Source organism: Myotis nattereri (genome assembly GCF_964212035.1).
Source record: "Myotis nattereri genome assembly, chromosome: 3".
NCBI lineage: Eukaryota > Metazoa > Chordata > Mammalia > Chiroptera > Vespertilionidae > Myotis > Myotis nattereri.
This window is the reverse complement of record NC_138077.1, coordinates 124,248,822-124,270,280: the sequence shown is the minus strand read 5'-3', so window position 1 is coordinate 124,270,280 and position 21,459 is coordinate 124,248,822. Positions and strand designations below refer to the sequence as shown.

Genomic DNA, 21,459 nt, shown 5'->3' with positions numbered 1-21,459 from the left:
TGGCTTTGGCTTCTGTCTTCCAGCTTGGGGGGCGCCAAGCCGACTTTTCAGGAACCTGTGGGGGCCTGAGCTGACGGGCCTGTGACACGTGGCTGTTTGCCTACATGTAATAGTCAGCAAGGCATTGCCTGCAAAGTGTCCCTGGCTGCACTGTTTTGCCCATTGATTTTGTGGGAATACACTCAGATGGTTGCCAAAATCCATGACTGGCAGTGTGCATCTGCTTTTTTTTTTTGTTTTCTTTTTGTTTTGACATCTTCATCCTCCAGTCCCTGTAACTGGGGCAGGTCATGTGTCCCTTTGAGCCACTGTGCTTGTGTCAAACTTCATTCATGCCTCCTCCCATTATTTTTGCCTCCTGCCTGTCCCAGGAAGCTGGGGTGAGGCAGGGGTGTCTGAACCAGACCCTCTGCGCCTTGAACTCCCTGGGGGGCTATCAACAAAGCTCACCCCCATGTGCTCCTCCCCCAGAAGTGGAATCTTTGCCAGGGGGAGCGGCAGTATTTTAAAAACCTCCCCAGGGCATCATTATGTGGATCCACGTGGAGAAGCACCACGCGAAACCCACTGCACAGGTGCCAGAACTCTCGGCCGCCCAGTAAATTCCACCAATGGGCTTTCTCATTCCTACACAAGGCAGTTTGGGGCCCCTCCAGCGGTAAAGGGAGTACAGATGAATAAGGTACATCAGAGGGTTGCACCGTTTGGGGGAGGGGTGAAGGCAGCACCCCTATTCCCAAAGAGCTCTAGTCACTAGAGTCTAGTGGATTTCACTCCCCATATTTGACACCAGAGAAACATGATGCTTTGCAAAGTTAAGGCACCCAAGACTACACAGCTGGTAGGTATTCGAGTCAGAATTCAATCTCAGATCTTTTTGATTCATAGGTTCATACTCTGTCTACCCTCTTTGTCTCCCAGGACAAAGGAGTAGGCTGGGGGATTTGGAGGAGGTGATTTTTGAGCTGGTCTCTAAGCTGGCGTAGCCCGGGAGGAGTCTCCCAGGCAGAGGGGAGAGTGTGCACAAAGGCAGGGAAACTGGATGGCCCCAAGGCTTGCGGGGGGTATCGGCTAGATCAGGAAAGGGCTCGGCACACATTCTGAGAATAGCTGTTATCCTGAAGGCAGCGGGAGTCATAGGAACATGCAATCAGAGATGGCCAGGATTGTGCCTCAGAAAGATTCCCTGCAGATGGGTCCTTGGCCAGGACCCACGGAGACCCTGGGGATCCTCAAGAAGCAGCGCTGCCCAGGAGGGTGGAGTCCAGCCAGGCCGAGCCAGGCTGAAGCTACCACGGTGCCTCCTGCACTTTATGAGGATCCAGAAACAAAGCTGACTGTCCTTTAAAAAACACTGCAGTCAGTCTTCCTGGCTTAGGCAGCAGGGCTTTCCTCTGAGAATAGCTGTTCCTCCTCCCTCACTGAACGCTTTACACGTTTCTAGGCCTTGTATATGGGTCACACGGGGTTCATTTTTGAAGTGACTAAGATTTCACCTGGCTCTAGCATCTCCATGCCCCAGAAGCAGCCTGCTGCCCATGTGGACTTCCAAGAGAGGCTCTCTGCATTGCACAAAGCCCAGCTATCGCCTGCAGCTGTTTGTCTCCTCATAATCAGGCCTTCCTGAATTCCCTGCATTGATTGGTGTCAGAGGTTTTATCCCAGCTTTCTTTAGAGATGAGGAAAGAGTGGTGTGTGCTGTGGCATTTCAGCCTGTGCTCCCAGGACCTCATGAGCCATAGTGTGCCACTGTGAACCACCGGCAGGGTGAACACAGCCCAGCGTCCGTCCATACAGCCCTTACTTTGTCCCTGTAGTAGGGAATCACATTTCAGATATTTTCTGACAAGGTGTTCCAGAATATAACTCCTGAATAAGATCTGACCAATGTTATGACAAATTGAAAATATAAAGTTGCAGCTGAAGTCCAAGTGGGGAACTAATACAGATACATTTAGAGGATACAGGTATAGCATGAGCATGGTTGGATGACGAAATAGAGAAATGAAAATCTGAATTTGAAGTCACAATAGCTTGGAGGGACCTGGAGAGTATTATGCTAAGTGAAATAAGCCAGTCAGAGAAAGACAAATACTATATTATCTCATTTATATGTGGAATCTAGAGAACAAAATAAACTGATGAACAAAATAGAAACAGAGGCACGGATACATGGAACAGACTGATAACTGTCAGGGGTAGTGGGGTTGGGGGGCTGGATGAAAGAAAGTGAAAGGGATTGAGCAAATAAAAAAATGTATATAACACATAGATGTTTTATGTGTTATATACATAACAGTGTGGTGATAGCAGAGGAAAAGGAGGTCCTCACATACATACAATATTATGTTTTTATTGATTTTAGAAAAAGAGGGAAGGAGAGAGAGAGCGAGACCAAAGGAGAAACATTGATATGAGAGAGAAGCATGGATCAGTTGCCTCTTATATGCACTCTGACCAAATAGGGATCAAACCTTCATCTTAGGTATGTGCCCTGACTAGGAATCGAACCCAAAACCTTTTGGTGTATGGGCCAACACTCCAACCAACTGAGTCATTTGACAAGAGCATCTCTTAAATTCTTTAAAATTTCTCTTACATGGTCTAATGGGTAGACCTAACTTAGGACAATAAAAAAAAGTGGCACCTGGAGGCATGGCTCAGTGGTTAAGCATTGACCTATGAACTAGGAGGTCACAGTTTGATTCCTGATCAGGGCACATGCCTGGGTTGCGGGCTTGATCCCCAGTGTGGGGGGTGCAGGAGGCAGCTGATCAATGATTCTCTTCCTCTCTGAAATCAATAACAAAATATATATTTTTAAAAATGGTATATTTTTTTGTACTCCTTTTGCATTTGACCAGGGAATATTCAATCTGGGTCCAGTGTTCTCCAACTAGAAATTCAGGCAACTCAGATTTAACTTAAAAATATTCACACAAATATTTTTATTTTTGAAGTAATAAATAATACATATACAATATGGAAAATCTGGAAAATAAAAGAATGATGAAGATAAAATCACCCTTATTATAACTCACCCTTTCTGTAAAAGTTTTTAGGAAAATGTATGCATAATAAATTTATCGTCCTGTAATTAAAAACAACAACATTTAGTGATACACTGAAAACGTTTTCCCATGTGACAAACTATTCTTTGACAATATGAGCATTGACTGTGTAGTGGCAGTGCAACACTTTGTTTCACCATGCCTCACTTTTGTGCATTTGCTTTAAATTGTTGTAGGTACATCTGGTGAACATCTGTGATTATTGCTTAAGATGAAATGCCTAGAAGTGGAATTGCTGTGCTAGAGGACATGCACATGTAAAAGGCTTTCATACATACATATCTCCCTCAGAAAGTCATATGGAGGGACACCCCTGGCAGTCTTCTGTTTCGTTACATCTTTGATGACACTGTAGACCAAATTTTGAAAATATCTTTTTCTCATTGAAACTTGGTCAAATTGGGATGCACTCACCTATCTTTTTTTCTTAGGTCACAGATGCCTTGTGCTTTAAGTTCACAGGGTCCCTATTACCGCCCCCCCTTTTTTTTACTGTGATAAAATACACATATAAATTTACCACTTTAACAATTTTTAAGTGGACAGCTCCGTAGTGCTACATATATTCATAATGTTGTACAAACATCACCACCGTCCATTTCCAGAACTTTTTTATCTTCCCAAACTGAAACTCTGTACCCATTAAACACTAACTTCTCATTTTCCCATCAGCCCCTGGCAAATACCATTACTTTCTATCCTCTGAACTTGACTACTCTAGAAACCTTGTATCAGTGGAAATATCTAGTATCATCTATCTTGTGACTGGCTTATTTCACTGAGCACAATGTCCCCAGTATTCACTCATGTTGTAGCATATGTCAGAAATTCCTTCCTTTTTCATGGCTGAATAATGTTTCATTGTATGTATATATCATGTTTTGTTTATTGATCCCTCCACTGGTAGACATTTTGGTTGCTTCCACCTTTTGGCTATTGTGAATACTGCTGCTCTGAACATGAGTGTACAAATATTTCTTTGAGGCCTTATCTTCAATTCTTTGGTGTATATAATAATTGTATTTATTTTTTTCCTAGATAAACACCTTTCTTACATGAGCTAAGCTAGGGAAAAGGATTTATTTGCTCCTCCGGGCCTTGATTTTCCTCAGATAGAACTCCAGCTCTTGCCCTTAAGCACATAGCCATCTACTCGGCCACACTGGCCTGATCTTGAAGTGATGCATGCAAGAAGACTGCTGATTTCGGCATTCTTTTTACTTTCATCATATTTCTTCTGAAATTTCTTTGATCATTTTTTGTTTAAAATCTCTTCTTCCTCAGGAGTCAGCTTGGCCCCCTTCTTGCAGCCCGGGGACAGTGCATAGTGGGACTCTTAGTGTTGTTGGTACGGTGTGCTGTCAATGAGAACGATGCAGTTTTTTACCAGGGTCTTGGTTTGGACCAGTTTGTTGTTAGAAGCATTGTAGACAATGTCAATAATACTTGTTTTGTGCGTACAGCACTCTGAGCCCCAGGATAAGTTGCCCACGTCCAGCCTCAAGGCTCAGTACTTCTTGTTCCGTCCCCACACACAGACTGTGTATGCTGCGGGGTCCAATCTTAGTGTTGGCAGCAGGGCATCCCAGCTCATAGTTTTGCTTCTTGTGAGAGGGCTTTCTCTTGCCCTCAGTCTTGTGGCATTTTGTGCCATTTGTCCTGAGAGATACCCATTGCTTGACCTTAAATTTTTTTAAAAAATTATTTTTATTGATTTAAGAAAGGAAGAGAGAGAGAGAGAGAGAGAGAGAGAGAGAGAGAGAGAGAGAGAGAGAGAGAAACATCAATGATGAGAGAGAATCATCAATTGGTTGCCTCCTGCGCGTCCGACACAGGGGATCAAACCTGCAACCTGGGCATGTGCCCCGATTGGGAATTGAACCGTGCCCTCCTGATTTCATAGATTGATGCTCACCCACTGAGCCATGCCAGCAAGGTTCTATTTTAAAATTTTTGAAGACCTACTATATTCCACAGCAGCTATAGGATTTTACATCCCCACCAACAGTGCATAAGGATTTCACATCCTTGCTAACACTTGTTATTTTTGTATTTTCAGTGTTTGTGGGTTTTTTTTTTTTTTATAGTAGTCATCCTAATGGATAGATGTAATATCTCATTGTGGTTTTAATTTGAATTTCCCTAAATACTAGTGATGAGCAACTTTTCTTGTGCTTGTTGGCCATTTGTATATCTCCTTTGGAGGAATGTCTATTCAAGTCCTTTGCCTATTTTTAAATCATGTTGTTTATTTTTTGTTGTTGAGTCAGAGCATTATTTTTAGAGGCTCCTACAATTCCCATTTTCTGCTTCCCTGCCCCCTCTCTTCCTCAGGGTCTGGCAGGCTGGCCATCCTGCCCCCAGGGAGCAAAGCAGACAAGTAGGAACATGACTCATCACAAGGCACTTTTACCATTTGCATTTTGGGTCCACATAAGTATAGGCTCCATCAAACATATCAACATGGGAACTTGCAGAACAAGTAAATTAGGAACTGAATGCTTAGATTACAAGAAGTTCTGGCCTTCGTATATAATTACTTTCAGAGAGAACAGCTACAGATCAAGCATTTAAAAATTTGCAAAAGATATGTCTTAAGTTTAATCCTGTTTTTATTTATTTTATTATTATTTTTTAATTTAAATTCTTTATTGTTTAAAGTATTACATATGTCTCCTTTTTCCACCATTGACCTCTCCCCGACTGTTCCCGCCCCCAGGACATGCCCTCACCCCTCTACTGTCTGTGTCCATGGGTTACGCTCATACACATGCATACAAGTCCTTTGGTTGATCTCTAACCCTCTTGCCCCTGCCTTCTCTCTGAGGTTGGACAGTCTGTTCAATGTTGTTATGTCTCTGGATCCATTTTTGTTCATCAGTTTATGTTGATCATTATATTCCACAAATGAGTGAGATCATGTGATATTTATCTTTTTCCAACTTATTTCATTTAGCATAATGCTTTCCAGGTCCATCTATGCTGCTATGGGAAGAGTTCCTTCTTTTTTATAGCAGTGTAGTATTCCATTGTGTAAAGCTTCTGCACAGCAAAAGAAACCATCAACAAAACAATAAGAAAGCCCACTACATGGGAGAAGATATTTTTCAATGCTACATCCAATAAGGGTTTGATCTCCAAAATTTATGGGGAACTCATACAACTTAACAAAAGGAAGATAAACCATCTAATAAAAAAATGGGCAAAGGACTTAAATAGACACTTTTTGAAAGAGGACCTACAGAAGGCCAGAGACATGTGAAAACATGCTCAAAGTCACTAATCATCCAAGAGATGCAAATCAAAACAACAATGAAGTAGCATCTCACACCTGTCAGAATGGTTATCATCAACAAATCAACAAATGACAAGTGCGGGCAAGGATGTGGTGAAAAAGGAACCCTCATGCACTGCTGGTGGGAATGCAGACTGGTGCAGCCACTGTGGAAAACAGTATGGCGTTTCCTCAAAAAATTACAAATGGAACTCCCATTGACCAGTAATCCCCCTTGTAAGAATATATCCCAAGAAATCAGAAACACCAATCAGAAAGGATATATGCACCCCTATGTTCATACAGCACAATTTACCTTAGCTAAGATTTGGAAACAGCGTAAGTGCCCATCAGCAGGTGAGTGGATTAAAAACTTTGGTACATCTACACAATGGAATAATATTGTTTTTAATACTAGATAGCAAGTATTAACTATAGCAAGATAGACACCAAGGCTTGCATATTATAGCTTTGTAATCCTGAAGGGCACACCTACTAGCTCCAGCTTTCGAAGCCAGACATTCTATAGGTGCTCTATAAAATTCTTTCATGTGGGAGATAACTATGACTTAGGGTTTTTTCCAAGTTAAAATGACTGTTTCCATCTTAATGGCATAGACTATCCATATTCTAATGTTTAAACATAAAACTTTTTCTTCAGGCAAAATCATGCTTGAAAGCTATGAATACTGTCAGTAGAGGTGAATAGTTGAAGCAGTGTTGGGAGACCTATGTCCAGGCCTTGGGTCTCCCTTCCCCCTTCCTCCACTTAAGTTGGGGGCTCTAATTTGTGGAAAGATTTCTCATTATAATTATATATTTTTAAGCTATAAAATATAATTATACTTTTTATAGCTCTACTTAGAGTTTCTATTTCTTAAGTTTTAGTCATCTAAGCCTTTCTAGGAACTTTTTCATTTCACTGAATCATCTAACTTGTTGGCATACAGTTATACTTAGTATTTCTTTATTAGCATTTAAATTTTTGTAGAGTTGGGAGTGCTGTTCCTTCTTTCATTTCTAATATTAGTTATTTATGTCTTCTCTCTTCCTTTCTTGCCCAGTCTAATACACACACAAATACACACACACTCTCACAGGTGTCCAAAAAACATGAATAATTATTGATTCCAATGGGTTAAATCTGAAAAGAAAGAGACATCAATTGAGCTATCAGTTATTAAGTTTATATACATATTTGGGGGATAGCGTATATATTTTAATCCTCACCTGAGGATATGGTTTTATTGATTTTTAGAGAAGGAGGAAGGGAGAGAGAGAGAAACATTGATATGAGAAACATCAATCGGTTGACATTTAATATTATTTTATATTAGTTTCAGGTGTATAGTGCAGTCGTTAAACCTTTATATAATTTACAAAATGATCGCCTGGGTAAGTCTAGCACCCACCTGGCGCCATAGTTATTTCTATATTATTAACTATATGTCCTATGCTGTACTTTACATCCCCATGACTATTTTCTAACAACCAATTTGTACTTTTTTTTTCAATCCTCACCAGAGGATATTTTTTTCATTAATCTTTTAGAGATGATCTTTTCGAGAGAGTGGAAGGGAGGGGCAGGCACAGAGGGAGAAACATTGATGTGAGAAAACACGTACATTGGTTGCTTCCTGCATGGACCATGACTGGGCCAGGTTTTGAATGCAACCGAGGCACAAGCCCTTGACAGGAATCAAACCCTCGATCCTTCAGTCCAAGGGTCAATGCTTTAACCACTGAGCAACCTGCTAGGCCCCAATTTGTACTTCTTAATCCCTTCACCTTTTTCACTCTCTCTATTGTTTTTCTGTTCTCTACTTACTTATTGCTGTGTTAATTAATGTTCTGATCTATTCTTGTCTTCCATATGCTGGATTTGACTTTAGTTTGTTCTTTTTCTAGTTTCTTAAAGTGGAAGGTCAGGTTGTTGATTTTAAATCTGTCTTCATTTTTCAGTGTAAGTTTTTTACAGCTATAAATTTCCCTCTGAGCACTAGTTTCACTGCATCCCATGTTTTAGTATGTTGTGTTTTTGTTTTCTTCACCTTCAAGTATTTTCTAATTTCCCTTGTGATTTTTTTTTTCTCTGACTCATTGGGAGTTTAAGAATATATTTTTTAAATTTCCAAGTATTTGTGATTTTTCCAGAGTTTCTTCGATTATTAATTCTATTCCTTGTGTTCAGAAAACATACTTCAAATGATTTCAGCTTTTTAAAATTTACTGAGTCTTGCTTTGTGGCCTAACATATTGTCTAACCTGGAGAATGTTCCGCATGCTCATGAGAATAATGCATATTGTGCTGTTGTGTGTTTTCTATGTGAGGAGGGAGGGTCCCGCAGCCTGGCCTGTGCCCTCTCGCAGTCCAGGACCCCTCACTCCTTACCACCCGCCTGCTCACTGCTCCTTACCTCTTGGCTCACTGCTCCTTAGCGCTGCTTCAGAGGCAGGAGAGGCTCCTGCCACCACCGCTGAGCTAGCCAGATGTGAGCCCGGCTCCTGTCTGAGCAGCACTCCCCCTGGGAGAGCACACTGACCACCAGGGGATAGCTCCTGCATTGAGCATCTGCCCCCTGGTGGTCAATGTGTGTCATAGCGACCAGTCGTTCTGCCAGTTGTTCTGGAGTTTGGTCAATTTGCATGTTAGGCTTTTTTATATAGGATTTGTGTGAGCTCTTTTTTTTAAAAAATATATTTTTATTGATTTTAGGGAGAAAAGGAGAGGGAGAGCTAGAAACATCAATGATGAGAGAGAATCATTGATTGGCTGCCTCCTGCATGCCCCCTACTGGGGATCGAGCCCGCAACTCAGGCATGTGCCCTTGACCCAGGGAGCACATTCTGGGACCCAGCTGGGCTCCTGACCCTCAGGGGTTTCATATTGCAGAGCCTTCTTGCCCGGGAATCTGGGATCTGGAATCCAAGTTCTCCCAGGGGCCCCCAGGACACGGAGCAGGCAATTTCCACACCTGCCTACATTGCCAGTTTAGCACTGGGGTTGGTAAGCCCAGTTAGGGCAGGGGGCAGATAATCACAGTGACAACAGTGAGGCTTAGTACCTGTCAAGCACCTGGCTGTGAGCCTTACGTGCATAATCTTATGCACACCCAGTAACATTCCAATGAGGCTGGCACTATTATCATACCCATTTTATAGATGAAGAAACAGAGACTCAGAGGTTACACAGGTCTAACTGGCAGAGTCTGTGTGACTCCAAAGTCTGTATATCATCACCAAGTCCCTCTGCTACCCCCAAACCTCAGGTGGGTGGCATTGTTAAGTTCAGCTTTTCTGTCCCTCCTGCTCTGGGACACCTGATGAGCAGCAGGGCTGAGCAGAGGAGGAGAGACCGGGCTCTGAGGGACCTAACAGGGGGCCTGGCCATTGTTTCTCTAGAGCCCAGAGATAAAGAATCAATAAGGAAAAAGACTTGCCGTTTCCAGGCTGTTCTAATGTATCTTCTTCCCACTAATGGAAACTAGTATGCCATGGGCTATCAGACCCTGCAGGCCAGGGGGAGGGACCGAGAGGTCGGCTGTTCTGCCCACTTGCCGGCCTGCCCTTACCTCGAGTTGCCCTTTGTGTGGGGGGTGATGGGTGAAGCGGGGCCTTGGCCTTGTGCCGCCTGCCTCCCCACGCCACCCATCCCTGTTCCCATTCACCATCGGAGGATGGGAGCTGGCCTGCTGGGGAAGGGACTGAAAGGTAGTCAATGAGTGGCCATTCTGATAGTACCGCCATTAGGGTCAATTTGCATATTACCCTTTTATTGTATAGGATGATGTATTTCTCCTTTCAATTTTCTTAGTTTTTACATCACGTATGTTGAGGCTCTGTTGTAATATACACATAAATTTATAACTGTTATATCTTTTTGTTAAATCAACCCATTTTTCCTATTAATATGTCCTTGGTTGTTGTCTCTAGTAATTTTTTTTAAAGCCCATTTGCGCGACACTAGTATAGCCACTCTTTTGGTTACTGATTATATGACATATCTTTCTATTTTTTTCTTACTTTCAATCTATCTGTGTTTTTGAGTCTTGTGTGTCTCTTGTAGACAATAAATATATGGTTGGAATATGTTGTTGTTTTTTGAGGTTGAAGAACAGGCATAGTTGGAGTAAAAGAAAGAAGTAGAAAGATAGTTGATTGCAGTCAGAGACTAGAACAGTAGTTCCATCTCTGGTTGCCTATTGGAACCCCCTGGGAAGCCTGAAAAACAGTCAGATGCTTGTGTCCTAAGCTGGATCAATGAAATTAGAAACTCAGAAGGTGGAGCTAAGGTGCTGGTGTTTGGCGACCAGGTGGTTCTAGTGTGAAACCAGGGTTGGAAACTGTGCATTGGAAGATCTGATGTTGCAATTTCAGAAATGCAGTATAAAGAGTACAGGGTGGCCCAGTCAGTGTGGCTCAATCACTGAGTGTCGACCTATGAACCAGTAGGTCACAGTTCAGTTCCAGTCAGGGCACATGCCAGGGTTGCCATCTCGATCCCTAGTAGGGGGCATGCAAGAGGCAGCCAATCAATGATTCTCTCTCATCATTGATGTTTCTATCTCTCTCTCCTCTCCCTTCTGCTCTAAAATCAATAAAAATATATTTTTTAAAAAAGAGTACAGGGTGTACAGAGACCACAGCACACCACTGAGCCAGAATGAAGCAGTACACTGAAAGTGATGAGGACAGGGCCGAGTGGCGAGATGTTGGGTGGGCATGCATTTTGATTCACCCAGGAAACACACAAGTATCTGGTGAGCAATGAGAGCTAGAAGCCAAAGTCTTTCAGGGATGAAGGGAGGTGACTGGAGGTTTGAAATGATAAGAGGAGTAGAAGCTTTTTTTTTTTTTTTTTTTAAAGTAGATTAAGAATGGTGTGGAAACAACAGTGAATGTGTAGGGTGGAACTGCTCTGGTGCACCCTGAGGTACATGGTGTGGAAGAAAGAGCATCTGCCAGAAGTGGGTGCAGGAGAAACAGGTTTCTTGAGCAGATCCAGGTCTCTTTATGGTCAGGAAGGAAAATAACAACTAGTTTTGCAAAACCATATGGCAGCGGTTCTCAACCTGTGGGTTGCGACCACTTTGGGGGTCGAACGACCCTTTCACAGGAGTCGCCTCAGACCATCGGAAAACACATATATAATTACATATTGTTTTTGTGATTAATCACTATGCTTTAATTATGTTCAGTTTGTAACAATGAAATTGGGGTCACCACAACATGAGGAACTGTATGAAAGGGCCGCGGCATTAGGAAGGCTGAGAGCCACTGCCGTATGGTTTCCTACAGTTGTGTAACTGATCATATATCGCTGAGATGTTGGTTACCAGACAGCTTAGAGCTACATTTGGGGACCACCTCTGTGAAGTGCAGACTTTCACTGATTTGTGTACTTATTTTACTCCCGGCTACCATTATGTTCTGTTTGCCTTTAATCCATTATTGTTTTCAAATCGTACTTATCTGGAACTATACATATGAATCTTCCTAAGCTGCCTGAAACATGAGTTTGGTAAGGGGTGGATTATGAATAAATTCATATAAGAGATTTTTTCAATACAAAATGATTCACTATAGCTTTTCAAATAATAAGTTTCCCTCATGTATTTAACACATTATTCTGTTTATAAGTTGCTTTCCACGGCACATTTATTATCTGAGAAACATTTTAATTTGATTTAACTTTTCTTGCATAAGTAACAGAACATTTTAAGGCAAGAAAGAGAAATAAAATTTTATATGACTTCCTAATGTTAAAACAATTGCCTATATGTTATATACCAGAACAACTGTTTCTTCTTTATTTCTAGCCAATAAGTCTGCTGTTCTTATGTCCACTTTGTCAAAATTGACAAAGATGGACTGTTTATAAAGATAACCCCAAACAACTGAGATGACATTTTTAGCACCTGGCTTTGGCACAGTTGCATCTGAGCTGTCTGACAGAGTAAAGACAATCTTAGTAAATTTAGGGAGTGTGTTTTTGATGTTGATTGAGGACTGGATGCAGACCCAATGCCTGAAAATGTGTGGCTTGTCTTGCTGCTTGTATCTGATTAAATGCTCAGAGGAACTATAACTTGGTGTGTAAGGACCTGGGCTCTGAACATGGTAACTACCAAACTTTCTGTCTCTGTTTTATCATTTGTGAAATGGAGACAGCAACAGCATCTGCCTCAGTGAGATGAGATGGAAATTAAATGAGACAATGCATTTGAAATATTAAGCATAGTGTCTGGCACATATTGTGAACTGTTTATAGATGTTAATTTGAATAAAAATAAAAGATTTCACTTTGATCTTGCTCACTATACTGTATAATTCTAATTGTTGCAGTGCCTTTAGATATGTCTCTAAAAAAAAGATTAATTCCTTAAGGATAGAGAATCTCCCTGTTATGTCCCACAGTGCCAAATGCAGTAGATTCCCTGACGGATTAATTTGGTTCTCTGGATCTGTATCTTAACAAATGTCACTGGTATGTTTGAGTCAACATGCTTAAAAAAATTCACCAGGAATCCCCGTGTAATGTGAAAACTACTGTCTGATCTCATTGATCCATTTGCCTTCAAATCTTTGTCATTTGCCTTTTTAGTTCACAAATGTATTTACATGGTGCTTAGATGATATGAGCATTTTTTTTAAATTAAATCTTTATTGTTCAGATTATTACATTTGTTCCTCTTCCCCCCCCCCATAACTCCCCTCCTCCCAATTCCCACCCCACCCTCCTTCCTCACTCCCCACCCACTGTCCTCATCCATAGGTGCACGATTTTTGTCCAGTCTCTTCCCGCATCCCCCACACTCCTTTCCCCCACGAGAATAGTCAGTCCATTCCCTTTCTATGTCCCTGATTCTATTATAATCACCAGTTCATTCTGTTCATCAGATTATTTATTCACTTGATTCTTAGATTCACTTGTTGATAGATGCGTATTTGTTGTTCATAATTTGTATCTTTACCTTTTTCTTCTTCTTCCTCTTCTTAAAGGATATCTTTCAGCATTTCATATAATACTGGTTTGATGGTGATGAACTCCTTTAGCTTTTCCTTATCTGTGAAGCTCTTTATCTGACCTTCAATTCTGAGTGATAGCTTTGCTGGATAAAGTAATCTTGGTTGTAGGTTCTTGGTATTCATTGCCTTGAATATTTCTTGCCACTCCCTTCTGGCCTGCAAAGTTTCTGTTGAGAAATCAGCTGACAGTCGTATGGGTATTCTCTTATAGGTAACTGAGTTTCTTTCTCTTGCTGCTTTTAAGATTCTCTCTTTGTCTTTTGCTCTTGGCATTTTAATTATGATGTGTCTTGGTGTGGTCCTCTTTGGATTCCTTTTGTTTGGGGTTCTCTGCACTTCCTGGACTTGTAAGTCTATTTCTTTGACCAGGTAGGGGAAGTTTTCTGTCATTATTTCTTCTAATAGGTTTTCAATATCTTGCTCTCTCTCATCCTCTGGCACCCCTATAATTCAGATGTTGGTACTCTTGAAGCTGTCCCAGAGGCTCCTTACACTATCTTTGTATTTTTGGGTTCTTTTTTCATTTTGCTTTTCCGGTTGGGTGTTTTTTGCTTCTTCGCATTTCAAATCTTTAACTTGATTCTTGCGCTCCTCTAGTCTGCTGTTGGGAGTCTGTATAATATTCTATATTTCAGTCAGTGTATGCTTATTTCTAGTTGGTTCTTTATCACAACATCAAGGGTCTCATTAGATTTCTTGAGGATCTCACTATATTTATCGGCGGTCTCACCAGTCTTTTCGAGGGCCTTACTAAGTTTATCAGCGGCTTCTAGAGAGTTCTTGAGAGACCTTAAAAGTGTGGTTTTGAACTCTATATCCTGCATTCTGCTTTCCTCCATTTCTGTCATTTGTGTCCTGTTTCTTTGTCTCCTCATTTTTTATGCTTTCTTGGTGCACCCCCTTGTGGTCTTTGTGCACAGTCTTGTTGTAGCTAAGCCTTGATTGTTGTAGGTAACACTGGGAGGTATTTGACCTCCAGGCCAACTGGCTGTGAGAATCAGCTGTGTCTGCAGTGGGTGAACTTCTGTCCTCTAGGGAGGTGCTAATCTAGCCTTTGCCTGAGGCTATCCCGCAAATACCTCTGTGCAAGGCTTGGGCGGGGCGGGTCCCAGGGGATCAACAGGGCAGGCAGGCGGAGCGAGCAGTTATGGCAGCTCTCAGTCCCGTCCCCAGAGGCTCTGCCTCTCAGTGTCCCAGCAACCGCTGCAAACCTCGGAGAGAAAGCTGCTCTCAAGTTCCGACCGATGCCAGACAGTCCCGCTTCTCCCGTTTGAGTCTGGGTTCCCAGAGACTCACCTCGAACTGGAGCTCAGAGCCTGAGACTTCCTCCCGATTGAAAACAACAACCGCACCCTCAGCCGCCAGCCCGCTCCGCACGCAACTCTGCACCTTTGTATTTTACTTCCGCACTGCACCTCTTCTGAGTCTCGGTATGCTTTTCTCTTTCCTTCTAGTTGTAGAATTTCCCCTCAGCCAGCCTTCCTGTGGTTCTGGGTGATGTCCGTTCCGTCTTTTAGTTGTATATTTGAAGTGGTTGTGCGAGGCAGCAATCTCCGGTGTTTACCTATGCCGCCATCTTGATTTCTCTCGATATGAGCATTATTGAAAAAATATATTTTATTGATTTTTTACAGAGAGGAAAGGAGAGGGATAGAGAGTTAGAAACATTGATGAGAGGAACATCGATTCAGCTGCCACCTTCACACTCCCTACTTGGGATGTGCCTGCAACCAAAGTACATGCCCTTGACCGGAATTGAACCTGGGCCCTTCAGTCCACAGGCTGATGCTCTATTCACTGAGCCAAACCAGTTAGGGCAAGAATATGAGTATTTTTGATGTAATAGTGTCTTTTCAAAGCCAACTTAAAAAAATGGTTTCATTTTAGTTGTGTGGTATTTGGTGAAACAGAATATTTCTAAGTAATTTCTCCAGGAGCGCTTTCTCTTGCTGTTCACAACACCTTTGGGAATTGATGGTGGTGTCTGGCTGGTGGAGAGGTGAGGTTTTCCCCCTCCTTCTTAATAGGATGTTCCACCGAGAAATTTCTAATTTTTAGTTTTTGTGAGGTTTTTGTTTTGTTGTTCTTCATCAACAAATGTAATTACCGAGTCCCCAAAGCAGAAACATGAGAAAGTGGGCAAGCATTCCCAGAGAAGTCCCTGAAATAATGAGCCTGGTGATCCATCAGGCCTGTGACGGCACCCACTTCCACACCTCACACCACACGGTCTGTGGCTTTTGATTCTGACTGACATGAATGCTGTGACTCCCAGTGGCTGGGAGACTTCTGGCTGTAAGGAACAAGGCGCTGGTGTGTGCAGTGCTCCTTCTGGGGCTCAGGACCAAAGGCAGGCTCAGCCGGGAGAAGGACAGTGTGACCAATGAGAAAACAACTTCCTGAAACCCTTTCTCTCCCATCAAGAACAAGTGAGGGAATGTAGCGGATAAAATCTACATTGTTGAGAAAGCAGTTCAAGCATTGGGGATTTTTCCTTTCCATTTTCCTGGTACTTCAGTTGCCTTAATGACTACAACACAGGATCTAAGCCGCATTCTGCATCCTAGCAAAGGTTTTGACTGTGGGTCTGACTCATAGCACTTGTTTTGTTGTTAACAGTGGTCTCTCAGCAGCCTTCAACATATATTTCATGCTGTTGGTTTTATCAAAAGATTTCATAGTTCACTGAGTTCATCATGCTATCTTTTCAAAATTGAAAAAGTGATACAAAAAAGTGATATGATAAAAAACAAACAATAGTTTAAAAGAATATAAGTGAAAAAGCAAAAACAAGTCTTTCTTCCACCCCAGATTTCCAGTTCTCTACGGCTCCCTCCCCAGAGGTAGCCATTTTTAGCAATTCACTTTGTATCTTTCTGGAATTTTCCATGTATACAAGTATTGATTTTATGCATACAGATCTGTCTTGTTTTTTCCACTTAATGTGTCTTTCCACCTCAGCTCATATATACCCACCTCATTCTCTGTTAAGGCTATTAGACTTGTCCTTTACATTTTAATTTCATTTCTAGCACACTAAGGCATTCATTTTCATCTTCACCTCCTGTTCTGGTCATTCACAGACTGTCACAGCAGGGCAGGCCTTGTGTGGTCTCATTACAGTGACCTGAGAACATCTCCTGGTAGCAACATTTTGTCCTCCCTGGCATTCTCCAAGTCTGTGATTCCTTAATTAGATCATCCTTTCGATTTGAGAATCTTGTGTTCTTTTTCATCTTGGTCTCAGTGCCAATAAATTTCTCAGATTCTTTGCTGGGAATAAGTTTAGCTGGGATAGGGACCTGACCAATTGGGGGTCCTAGAAACTGGGGTTGAGGGTGTGAGGAGAGAGGAAAGTTTGGGGTCCCTGCTTAGCTCACTTTCCAATTTTTTTCCATAGTCATGTCTATCTTTCCCCCCGGTGGGTGGTACCATAAATGGAAGACAAGGTCTGCGGAGGCTTTCTCTTCTGTTTCATTCATTCCAAAGAGCTTATCCACTTAGGAGAGTGGTGCAGAGGAGTTGAGGACGTCCATTCCAGTCTGAGCAAGAGTGCCTTTCTGCCTGGGAAAATGCCAGGCAGGACTGAGGATCTCGCTGATAATTTGATAAAAGCTGCGACTCTCTTTCTAGAAAAACAAACACATGCATAACAATGTACATACCACTGTAAGATTATTATGTTGGTGGTTTTTTTTTGAGACTTTATTTATTTTTATTTTTATTTTTTTAAATAAATCTTTATTGTTCAGATTATTACAGTTGTTCTTCTTCCCCCCACCCCCCCCATAGCTCCCTTCCACCCAGTTCCCACCCCTCCCCCTGCCCTTAACACCCCACCCCCACTGTCCTCATCCACAGGTGTATGATTTTTGTCCAGGCTCTTCCAGCACCTCCCACACCCCCTTCCCTCCAAGAATTGTCGGTCCACTTACTTTCTATGCCCCTGATTCTATTCTATTCACCAGTTTATTCTGTTCATCCGATTTTTTATTCACTTGATTTTTAGATTCACTGATTGATAGATATGTATTTGTTGTCACTTTGTTGTCCATAATTTTTATCTTTCCCTTTCTCTCCTTCTTCCTCTTCTTAAAGAATACCCTTCAGCATTTCATATAATACTGGTTTGGTGGCGATGAACTCCTTTAGCTTTTTCTTATCTGTGAAGCTCTTTATCTGACCTTCAATTCTAAATGATAGCTTTTCTGGGTAGAGTAATCTTGGTTGTAGGTTCTTGCTTTTCATTGCTTTGAATATTTCTTGCCACTCCCTTCTGGCCTGCATTGTTTCTGTTGAGAAATCAGCTGACAGTCATATGGGTACTCCCTTGTAGGTAACTGACTGTTTTTCTCTTGCTGCTTTTAATATTCTCTCTTTGTCTTTTGCCCTTGGCATTTTAATTATGATGTATCTTGGTGTGGTCCTCTTTGGATTCCTTTTGTTTGGGGTTCTCTGCACTTCCTGGACTTGTAAGTCTATTTCTTTGACCAGGTAGGGGAAGTTTTCTGTCATGATTTCTTCAAATAGGTTTTCAATACCTTGCTCTCTCTCATCCTCTGGCACCCCTATAATTCGGATGTTGGTACGCTTGAAGTTGTCCCAGAGGCTCCTTGCACTATCTTCATATTTTTGTATCCTTTTTTCCTTTTGCTTTTCTGGCTGGGTGTTTTTTGCTTCTTCGTATTTCAAATCTTTGACTTGATTCTTGGGATCCTCTAGTCTGCTGTTGGATCTCTGTATATTATTCTTTATTTCAGTCAGTGTTTGCTTAATTTCTAATTGGTCCTTTTTCATATCCTTGAGGGTCTTACTATATTTCTCCGAGGTTTCTAGAAGATTCTTGAGTAACCTTATAACTGTGGTTTTGAACTCTATATTCAGTATTTTGCTTTCCTCCATTTCTGTCATTTGTGACCTGTTTCTTTGTCTCCACATTTTGGCTGCTTCCCTGTGTTGATAGAGTGGCTTTGTGGGCTAGGTGTCCTATAGGGCCCAGTGGCTCAGCCTCCCTAATTACCTGAGCTGGACACTCTTGGTGCACCCCTTTGTGGGCTGTGTGCACAGTCTTGTTGTAGTTAAGCCTTGCTTGCTGTTGGTATCACTGGGAGGAATTGACCTCCAAGTCAGTTGGCTGTGAGCACCAGTTGTGTCTACAATGGGAGAACTTCTGTGCTGGAGACACCCTTATGGGGCAGGACTTGCTTCAGTGGGGCTTTGGCACTCACTGAGTCTGCCCCTGAGTGTGTATCTTATGGATCTGAGGAGTTGTAATCTGATGGTTTCACTCTGACCATTGGGTAGACTGTCTCTTGGATCTCCAAGGAGGTGCAAAGTCAGCCATTGCCTGAGGCCACCCAGCAGGAGTTACAGAGAGATCTGCAGATTCCTCCTCTTTGTTTGGGGTTTGGAGGTGCCCAGATGAGGGGCAGCTGTGACGTAATGCAGGCTGTTGGCTAGCCTTAGGCCTTCTTTTGGAAACTCTGGGGTTCTCTGACCCAGCTACATTTTGACAGGTTTTTAGGTGGAGAAAGTCCAGGCCATTAGTATGCAAAGGCCTCTGCTCACAGCTTGGGTGGGGTTGTAAAATGGGTGGGGCGGGGCCTCAGGGAATCACCAGGATGGAGCAAACCGCAAATGCTGCCAGTCTGCTCTGCCTCAGAGTGGTCCTGGGGTCTGTGTCCCGTGGTGGCCCTGTGCAGGAACAATGAATGCTGCAAGCTCCTCTGCGAGAAAGCCGCTCTCACCTTCCGGCCCAATGCCAGACCATACAGTTTCTCTCAGTATGAGTCTGGATCCCCAAATTCTCGCCTGGAATTGGAGTTCAGAGCAGTCGGGAGCATGTATCTCCCTCCTGATTGAAAAAGACAACAGTGTACACAGCTGCCAGCCCCTTCCGTGTGCTCCTCTGTACCTCCGCACGTCCACACCTCTGCACCTCCTACCGGACTCAATGCGCTTTTCTCCTTCCTTCTAGTTGTAGAATTTCCACTCAGCCAGCCTTCCCATGGCTCTGGATGATATTCATTTTGTCTTTTAGTTGTAGTTTTAATGCGGTTGTGCACCGCAGCAAGTTCAGGTGTTTACCTATGCCACCATCTTCGTGGTTCTCTCCAGATTATTGTGGGGTTTTTTTGTATGTTAATGCTAATATGTATTGAACAGGTGTTTTGTGTTGGGTGCTGAGTCAAATAGGCCTGCATACTTATTTATTTTTGCTTAAACTTACAAAAATAGCATTGTGAGGTTAGTGCTGTCACCATCATTTTATAGATAAAAAGACTGTTTCAGAGTTTAACATGCACAAGGTAGCAGAGGATAGATTGGCTTTGAATTTGTCACAAGATCAGAAGGTCCTGCTGAGGTTCCGCTTTGACCAGCTGAGGCTGACTTGGGCCTGGCTTGGGAAGTGTCTGATGTAGGAGAAGCACGCTGCAGTGTTTGGAAAGAGGGCACTCCGAGCATGCCCGGCCAGAACAGCAGGGCAGCACACAGAGAATGGAGTGTCCTCAATATTACTAAAAGCAGAAGGAAGGAGGGAGAGTTGGTGCTGTCGTATTAGCATGTGGTGTGGACATGGTGGTGATAGAAGCTAATATTATTGAGCGCTACCCATTTCACAGATGAGAATACTGCGGGACAGCGAGGTTAATTAGCTTGCTTCACATCATACAGCTAGCAAGTGGTAAGATCAGAATTTGAAGCAGGCAACTGAGCTCACGTCTTTCCTCTTACCACCCAGATTAAGGTGCCCCTGTATCATTTGTTTGCAATTATCTTGGTAAAATCCCTTATGGTGATTTTCAAGGCCGACTGGAAGGACCCATTTTCTGTGGAGTCTTTCCCAATCTCATTTCCTCCTTTCTCTGGCCTCTGAGGCATTAATCATTCCTTTTTAGGTGCCCTCATAGCACTTGGCTTTTGTAAATTCTGTTTAATGGCTAGATTACAAGTGTCTTGAGGTTGAATAAGGCATCTTTTTTTTTTTTTTTTTTTTTTGCTGTTGTTGCTTAAAACAACACTGGTGACATGGTAGATGCTCCCTATGTTTCCTGCATGGCTTATAGCTAGATTCCACTTTGTTACGATACTGTAGGGGACCCTGTGAAACTCCTGGCTATGGAGAGAAGTGGAACATACAGGAAATCACTGTAGGCGTTCTGACAGAATCATAGATGGTTTCTTATTAATGTTTAGGGTCCAGCAGCAGCTGGGAACCTAACAACACTTATGATGACCAGACCCCTTGCTGCTCACCTGGAAGCAGGCTTTATCTTTACTGTAGTGACTTCACTCGTCTTGCACACAACCATCTTTCTGCTCCTTTATGTCTGTCTGCTTTTTTACACATGGACAGTTGACTCTGTTTATCCTAGAGCAGCGGTTCTCAACCTGTGGGTCGCGACCCCTTTGGCGGTCGAACAACCCTTTCACAGGGGTTGCCTAAGACCATCCTGCATATCAGATATTTACATTATGATTCATAACAGTAGCAACATTACAGGTATGAAGTAGCAACGAAAATAATTTTATGGTTGGGTCACAACATGAGGAACTGTATTTAAAGGGCCAGAAGGTTGAGAACCACTGTCTTAGTGTCAAACTCGAGGAAAGGGATCTGGCTGCTGTGGCTGGTCACCATCCAGTGTAAAGTGTCCCTCTTGGGCAGAGTCCCTCTTGGCCAGGCTCCCTTCTAGACCACTGGCCCTTTGTATATGACCCACGTGTCAATTCCTGGATGTGCTGAATCTTGGAATTTCCCTGGGTTTTTTTGTGCATGGTGAGAAATAGTCAATACAATTTCTACTTTGTTAATAGTTCAATTTATTAATCTTCAAACCATCGACATTCATCTAAATATTAGCCACTAGTTACACAATGATTAAATGAGAAAACCTTATGAATTTCCACAAATATAATTCCTCCAAATTTAAATATTGACTGCAAATTTAATTTGGGTCCTCCCAAACCTAATATTATTGAGTACTCTTGGTTGTTTTAAATGACTTAAGAAGGAGACAAAATGTGCAAGCAGTATTTCAAAGATTACAAAGCTAATTGGTACTTGATTTAAAAATACCTACC

The 21,459-nt window shown here is 42.4% G+C and overlaps 1 pseudogene across 1 annotated transcript; it reads right to left on the bottom strand.

The window, feature by feature from the left end:
* Nucleotides 1-4,150: 4,150 nt before the first annotated feature.
* On the bottom strand, nucleotides 4,151-4,745 carry LOC308515891 (small ribosomal subunit protein eS8-like; annotated as a pseudogene). The gene has a single exon. The product of its transcript is annotated as a small ribosomal subunit protein eS8-like (transcript).
* Nucleotides 4,746-21,459: the final 16,714 nt, after the last annotated feature.